Source organism: Scomber japonicus, chromosome 18 (genome assembly GCF_027409825.1).
Source record: "Scomber japonicus isolate fScoJap1 chromosome 18, fScoJap1.pri, whole genome shotgun sequence".
In the NCBI taxonomy this organism is placed as follows: Eukaryota; Metazoa; Chordata; class Actinopteri; order Scombriformes; family Scombridae; genus Scomber; species Scomber japonicus.
In genome coordinates this window covers 28,227,517-28,235,604 of record NC_070595.1, presented here as the reverse complement: position 1 = coordinate 28,235,604, position 8,088 = coordinate 28,227,517, and positions in this window count along the sequence as shown.

The window sequence follows — 8,088 nt, the reverse complement described above, 5'->3', positions numbered from 1 at the left end:
CACCTCTGGGATAGAGAGGTTTAGGTGTTTTTTTTTAAATTTTGTGGTATTGAGGAACCACCATGTGACAGAAACTACTATGGCAAAAAGAAGTAATAATGAAAATGCCTCGTGACAGCCTGAGGACTGATCAATTCGATAACGATGCCATCCATGTAATAGGTGTACTGCGCCGTCCTTTGGGTTTTGGATAACCCACTGTTATCCAAAACCCAAAGGAGCAGGATCACATCATCACATTTCCACAGCAGCCAACAGAGTGTTGTCTGTCTTTTCATTTGTGGCCTGGAAGCCTTCTGGCAACCGGACACAAGGGCAGCTGCTTCAGAATAGAGGTGAAGGTACTTTTATATTGTGTGTTTGTTTTTGTTTTTTTTGTCTTACCCAACAGGGCATAAGGGAACCGTTGGATTGTGGGTACAGTGTTGTAAGTGAAGATGTCTGTTTGAGAGGCAAGTTGAAAATGATACGTATATATAGTCACTATCAAGGTTGGGAACAATGTGGTGGACAAAGCTGCATCTGGGCGTCAGCTTTTATACTCTCCTGTGTCTTTTTTGGCTCCTCCCAAACTGCACAACTTCCCTGTATGACTTTTATAACTCCTGAAAAGTCGACGATACCGACTTGAACTTGAACTTCTGGTGGGAGGTTTTTCTTGTGACGCTACGACCCTCCCTTCATGAGAAGTTAAGAAAATGTTTTGACTTTGTAAAATGACTGAAAACGCGATGACTGACATTACTCTTCGGAGTGTGTGACAAAACTCTTTTATAATGAGGGAACGATGTCTCCAAGTGCAGCAGTGTGGCATATCAGGCTTTGGATACACACAGAAGACTTAGTAGATCAGTTCATTTAGTGCTGGGCGGTTTACCGGTTCACACCGAATACCGGTGTATATTTCCGTTATGATATGAATTTTTAATGTAGCGTCATACCGTTGTGTATTTCATCACACAACGTTAGGAACGCTGCGCCGCGCCACACTTTTTCAGGCGGGACCCTTTTCAGTGTTGCGCTTCCTGCCGCTCAACAAACAGCAGAAGACGTTTGCCTGCGTATATATGTCTATGTGCCTGCCGAGCGAGTTACCATGACGATAGTTCACACATCACTTCCTGGTTTTTAATAATCAGTCAGTAAACTCAGCATCGTCTGACGCAGGCTGGAAACTCTGCACTTTTATTTACAGTTAAAACATTTCACCGTGTGTTTCAGCTTCTGTCAAACTAACGGAGCTGCAGTGGCTTCCTGTCTGAGCTTTTCAAAATAAAACCTTTGTTATTGTGCTCTTCTTAATATTATTAACAAACCAAGTTGGGGCTGTAAATTACGGGAGATTCCCGGGAGAAAAGACAAAACGGGAGATGAGTCTAAAATACTTGAGGAAAAAACGGGAGTGTTGGCAGCTCTAATATTACTAATATTAACTCATCATGACAGTAAAATAGTCCATCCTAAGTCAATCTACTGCAGTAGAGTAGTAGTTCCTCTATCAACTAGTAGAAGATGTTGTGAACAGCTGATTATGCATGAAAGAAAAATACCGTCATATACCGTGAAACCGCTTTTATTTTGAAAAATACCGTGATATACATTTTTGGTCATACCGCCCAGCACTAAGTTCATTGTTGGTTTGACTCCAGATGTGACTAAGAAGAAAAACATAGAAAATCACCAGCTTAACTTTTTAAGTGCTGCTTGTACTCACCGTCAGTTTAGCCGACAAGTAGACGAGGCACTTTCGGACTGTGGAGGCGTTTCTTTAAACCAGATAAACCTCTCTGCAGAGCTCCACTTCTGTCTTTGCAGGAGTGAAATTGGAAAACTCCTTGTGTTAACGAGGAGATATGAATACTTCAGTGAAGGCTACTTGTGTTTTATGTTAAAAAGAGAAAAGTATGTAATGTAGGTTGACCTGTAGTGTTTTCAATACTGTACCTCCATTTAAAGGGTCACTGACGTAGGTTTTAATATGTAGGTTGCGGTAGTATCTGCTAATGGTTGGGTTTAACCCTTACATACTGTTCATATACTGACATAAATGGTCTCTACACCATTACACAGTTTGATTAATCTTATGGGAAACAAAGACATTCACACTGTGTAATGGTCCAGGAGAACATTTGAACACGTTTGAATGCTGATTTTTGAATTTATTGTGATAAACACAGGTTAAATGTGCACATTTGCATATTTAGAAATGTGTATCGGCTGCATAGAAATTTTAAAAAGATGCATTTTATTTCTATTTTTGTATAGTGTAGGTCACGTTAGGAAAACTCTGGTGAAAAGAAATCTCTCTCAAATGTAAACATGGGTTCTGAGCAGGCGGGGAGTTCTGGTCCTCTGAAATGAGGCCAACCAGGAAGTAACTTAGAACTGCAATCTATCAAAAGGCCACCAGGGGGCGACCGTCTCTATACAAGTCAATGGAGAATTCACCAACTTCTCACTTGATTTCTAACCTCAGTAAACGTTTTCAAAATGTGTTTATGGTCTCAATCGCTAGTTTAAAGCCTTCTTCAATGCAGTATGATGTTCATTTGGGACATTTTGGCCTCCCTGATTTTATATGTGACGATAAAGCAGGGTATGCATTAGGGCGTGGCTACGTCCTGATTGACAGGTTGATTGACCAATGTCCTTGAGAGCCAGCCCTCGCAACCATAGCAACCTCCCCGCTCCGCCCATGGCTCCGCCTCATGCCCATATAAGTAGAATCTGTGTTTTTATTTTTCCCAGCATGCACCTGAAATTTTCAAGATGGCCGCTGCCTAGATTAGAAACTATTGGCTTCCGAGCAGCAGTCCACAAACCAATGGGTGACGTCACGGATGTTACGTCTGTTTCTTTTATACAGTCTGTGGCTCTGAACAGTATGTAAGGGTTAAATCAGCAGCAGCAGACTTTACAGTAAAGGTCAAAGGTCAGTGTGAAGAAGCAGAAATGGTGTTTTGTTTTGTTGTTGTTTTTTTTTTTTACTTATGTGACTCTATAAAAGTACTTGCATGCTCACATACTAAGTGCCAAGACCTGCTGCTTATGATGCTTCTGAAAAAGCAATAAAACTTGAAATGTAAAAAACAAACTCCTCATTGATTTCAAATCATTTTTTAAAAGAAAATAACACATTTGTTTGGGTTTGGGAAAGGTTTAATAGCACTTCATTGGTTCACAAAAGCAGAAAGTCACGTGTTGTGTGTCAACGATGAATATACAACAGTAAGGTTACAAATATAGTTTTACATTCAGTTTCCAAATAAACACATCTCTATCGAATCATTTCATCTACCTGGAATATAAATAAATATTAAATATGTCAAAATGATCTGTCAATTTTTATCGTAATTTGAATTTGAGTTCAAATCTGTAACATCCATATTTCTTTTTATTTAAATAATGGAGGTTTATTTCCCCCCCCCCCCCCAATAAATAATCTGTAATCAGTCTATAAATATAAAAAATATATATATTAGTGTAGTAATGTGTTGGTATATCTGATGGTTAAAAGGAACATAAACCAATCTTTTTCTTCTGTTGGACTCAATCAGCTGATCGTGATCTTTTAAATTCATTTTAATTACCGAGTTGTTATAATTGGTGTATTTATTGCCCCGTTTATGGTGAAAATATGTGTTTTTAAAAAATGCCCCTTTTTAATGTGACAGTAAAGGATAGATGGTCTGCGAGACGTCCGGTGTTATGTCAAAGTTTGTTCCCGCAACAAATAATGTCTCCTTCCTGTTTTAAGAACTACTGACGCTGGCGGTTTCACAGCAGCTTCAGATGCAACTCGCTAAAATCTGACCGGACCAAACAACTCGTGCTCTTCTTTAACCCTCCTGTCCTCCTCCCGGGTCAAATTGACCCCGTCTGTGATGACTGTTTCTTTCCTTCCTCCCTCCCTTCCTTCCTTCCTTCCTTCTTTCCTCTGTCCTTCTTTCCTTCCTTCCTTCCTCCCTCCCTCCTGTCTGTCCTTCCTTCCTTCCTTCCTTTCCTTCCTACCTTCCTTCCTTCCCTCTGTCCTTCTTTCCTTCCTTCCTCCCTCCTGTCCTTCCTTCCTTCCTTCCTTTCCTCCCTTCCTTCTGTCCTTCCTCCCTCCCTCCTTCTCTCTTTCCTCCATCCCCCTTTCTTCCTTACCTCCTTACCTCCCTTCCTTCTGTCCTTCCTCCCTCCCTCCTTCTCTCTTTCCTCCATCCCCCTTTCTTCCTTCCTTCCCTTCCCTTCCTCCCTCCTGTCCTTCCTTCTTCTCTCTTTCCTCCATCCCCCTTCCTTCCTTCCTTCCTTCCCTTCCTTCCTTCCTCCCATCCTTCTCTCTTTCCTTCTTCCCTCTGTCCTTCTTTCCTTCCTTCCTTCCTTCCTCCCATCCTCCCTCCTTTCCTTCCTTCCTTCTGTCCTTCCTTCCTCCCTCCCTCCCTCCTTCTCTCTTTCCTCCCTTCCTTCTGTCCTTCCTCCCTCCCCCTTTCTTCCTTCCTTCCCTTCCTCCCTTCCCTTCTTTCCTCTGTCCTTCTTCCTCCCTCTCTTCCTTGACTCGAGGACAACAGGAGGGTTAACTGTTATATATGTGAGGTGGAGATAAAACCACAGGAGAGTAATATATTAAAATCACATAGTGGAGCTACAAAAACAACCCAACAACACATGAAACAGATTAAAAGTTTGGTTCTTTAACATTTCGGTATTTTTGGATTGAAGCTGCCAATATTTCTTTCCAACAATCCAATCCAAGAGAAAAACTATTAAAATATCCTCCGAAAATTTAGATTAAAATGGAAAGTTAACAGAACAAAAAAAAAAAAAAGTTATTAATCTGTAAATTATTTTCTTCAGTTTAAGGTAATTTAAGGCCAAAATGAATTTTAATTTCAGCTCTGTTGTATAAATTCCTCTTTTCTTTTTTTTTTTTTCAGAAACATTGAGATTAACGTAATGAAACGACTTTTAAATTTGACTTTTTAAAACTATTTTCAGGAACAGAAATGCTGCTCAGGTGATGAACTCTTAACCCTCCTGTTGTCCTCGAGTCAAGGGAGGAATGAAAGGAGGGAGGGAGGAAGGAAAGGAGGGAAGGGAGGAAGAAGGAAGGAAGGAAAGGTGGGAAGATGGAAGGGAGGAAGAAGGAAGGAAAGGAGGGAGGGAGGGAGAAGGAAGGAAGGAAAGGTGGGAGGATGGAGGGGAGGAAGGAAAGGAGGGAGGGAGGAAGAAGGAAATAAAGGAGGGATGAAGGAAGGGAGGAGGGAAGAAAGGAGGAAGAAGGAAGGAAAGGAAGGGGGGGAGAAGAAGGAAGGAAAGGAGGGAGGATGGAAGGAAGGAAAGGAGGGATGATGGAAGGGAGGAAGAAGGAAGGAAAGGAGGGAGGAAGGAAGGGAGGAGGGAAGAAAGGAGGAAGAAGGAAGGAAAGGAAGGGGGGAGAAGAAGGAAGGGAGGAAGAAGGAAGGAAAGGAGGGAGAATGGAAGGGAGGAAGAAGGAAGGAAAGGAGGGAGGATGGAAGGGAGGAAGAAGGAAGGAAAGGAGGGATGAAGGAAGGGAGGAGGGAAGAAAGAAGGAAAGGAAGGGGGGGAGAAGAAAGGAAGGTAGGAAGAAGGAAGGGGGGGAGAAGAAAGGAAGGGAGGAAGGAAAGAGCAGGAGGGAAGGAAGGAAGAAGGGAGGAAGGACAGAAGGAAGGAAAGAAGGAACAGTCAGTCAGGAACAGATGGGGGGGGGGGGACGGGACAGGAAGTGTGGTTTCACTCGTCGGGGGAGCAGGTGTAGACTTGGCTGCGTGGCTCTGCAGGCGAGTCGCAGGGTGGAGGAGACGGGGAGCGAGCCTCTTCCTCCTGGAGCTCCACTGAGTTCTCTTTGATGGCGCTCCTCCGGCTGATGCTTCCTCCTCCTCCTCCTCCTCCTCCTCCTCCTCCGACCAGCCCCAAACCCCTGATGCTGCCGCTGCTCCGAGGACTGGGACTGCTGAAACCCGCCTCCCCGCCGCGCCTGGGAAACACCCGCCGCGTCAGGAGGAGGAAGAGGAAGAGGAAGAAGAGGAAGGACAGAGGAAGGATTGAGAGCAGCAGGGACTTTGGTGGTTTTATCACAAAGCAAGATTTTATAGATCTGGATAAAAATCTGGAAGCAGGGTTTTCTTTCTTTTTTTTTTTTCTTTCTTTTTTTTAAACTTTAGTAGACGGGATTAGGATGGGCGATGAGGAAGAAGGAGAATATTCCCGGGAAAAGCCGTGAGGAGAGTTTTCCCAGATTCAGAAGTTTCTGAGGAGAAAGGTTTTGAAGCAAAGAGCAGCCGGACACGAAAGGAAGAAAGGAAACGAAAAAAAATCACAAATATATTCAATGTAACACAACAGGCGGTCCTTCTTTCTTTCTTTCTTTCTTTCTTTCTTTCTTTCTTTCTTTCTCCCTTCTTCCTTCCTTCCTTCTGTCTTTCTTCCATTCTTCTTTCTTTCCTCTTTTCTTTCTTTCTTCCTTCCTTCCTTCTGTCTTTCTTCCATTCTTCTTTCTTTCCTTCCTTCCATCTTTCTTTCTTTCCTTCCTTCCTTTGCTCTTTTCTTCCTTCCTTCCCTCCTTCTTTTTTTTCTTCCATGCCTCCTTCCTTTCATCTTTTCTTTCTTCCTTCCTTTGTTTCTTCCATGCCTCCTTCCTTTCATCTTTCCTTCCCTCCCTCCTTCCTTCCTTCCTTCCTTCCTTCCAGCTTTTCTTCCTTCCTTCCTTTCATCCTTCCTTGATTCCTTCCTCCCTTCCTTCCATCTTCCCTTCCTCCCTTTCTTCCCTCCTTCCTTCCTTCCCTCTTTTGTTCCTTCCTCCTTTCCTTCCTCTCTTCATTCCCTTTTTTCTTCCCTCTCTCCTTCTTTCCTCCCTTTCTTCCCTCCCTCTTTCCATCTTTCCTTCCTCCCTATCTTCCCTCCCTCCCTCCTTCCTTCCTTCCTTCCTTCCTTCCTTCCTTCCTTCCTTCCATCTTTTCTTCCTTCCTCCTTCCTTTAATCTTTCCTTCCTCATTCCTTCCTCCTTTCCTTCCTCTCTTCATTCCATTTTTTCTTCCCTCCTTCCTTCTTTCCTCCCTTCCTTCCTTCCCTCTTTTCTTCCTTCCCTCTTTTCTTCCTTCCTCCTTCCTCCCTTCCCTCTTTTCTTCCATGTTTCCATGTTTCCTTCCTCCCTTTCTTTCCTTCCTGTCTTCTTTTTTGTTTTCTCTTTTTTATTTTGTATTAGGTGTTAAATAGAAATAAGAAGAGGTGTAACGTGAATCTCTCCAGTCTGTCAGCGTTCAGTCTGACTTACCTCAGTTTGCTCCTGAGTGAAGACACTTCTCTGTTGAGTGCGTCGTTGGCCTCGCTCGACTCGTCCAGCTCCCTCTGCAGTTTCCTGCGGCCGGCCGCCATGCGCTGCGCCTCCTCCTCCGCCTCCTCCAGCTGAAGCTTCAGCTGCTTCACCCGCAGGCTGCTCTTCTCCGCCTGCACGGACGAGACCAACCGACAATCTCAACTTACGCGTGTGTGTTTTGGCAGTTATTAGGAAACAAATTATTTTAATTTCAAGGAAGGAAGTTAGGAAGAGAGGAAGAAGGAAGCAAGGAAAGGAGGAAGGAAGGGGAAAAAGGGGAGGGAGGGAAGGAAAAAGAGAAGGAGGGAGGGAGGAAAGAAGGATGGAAGGAAGGAAGGAAAGGAGGAAGGAAAGAGAAGAAGGGAGGAAGGAAAGAGAAGGAAGGAGGGAGAAAGAAAGGAGGGAGGGAGGAAGGAAGGAAAGGAGGAAGGAGGGAGGGAGGGAGGGAAGGAAGGAAGGGGGAGGGAAGGAGGGGAGGGAAGAGAAGGAGGGAGGGAGGAAAGAAGGATGGAAGGAAGCAAGGAAAGGAGGAAGGAAGGAAAGAGAAGAAGGGAGGAAGGAAAGAGAAGGAAGGAGGGAGAAAGAAAGGAGGGAGGGAGGAAAGAAGGACGAAAGGAAGGAAAGAGAAGGAGGGAGGGAGGAAAGAAGGACGGAAGGAAGGAGGGAGGGAGAGAGGAAGGAAGGAAGGGGGGAGGGAGAGAGAAGGAAGGAAGGGGGGAGGGGAGGGAGGAAGGAAGGAAGGAAGGAGGAAGGAAGGGTGGCTAGGTAGGGGG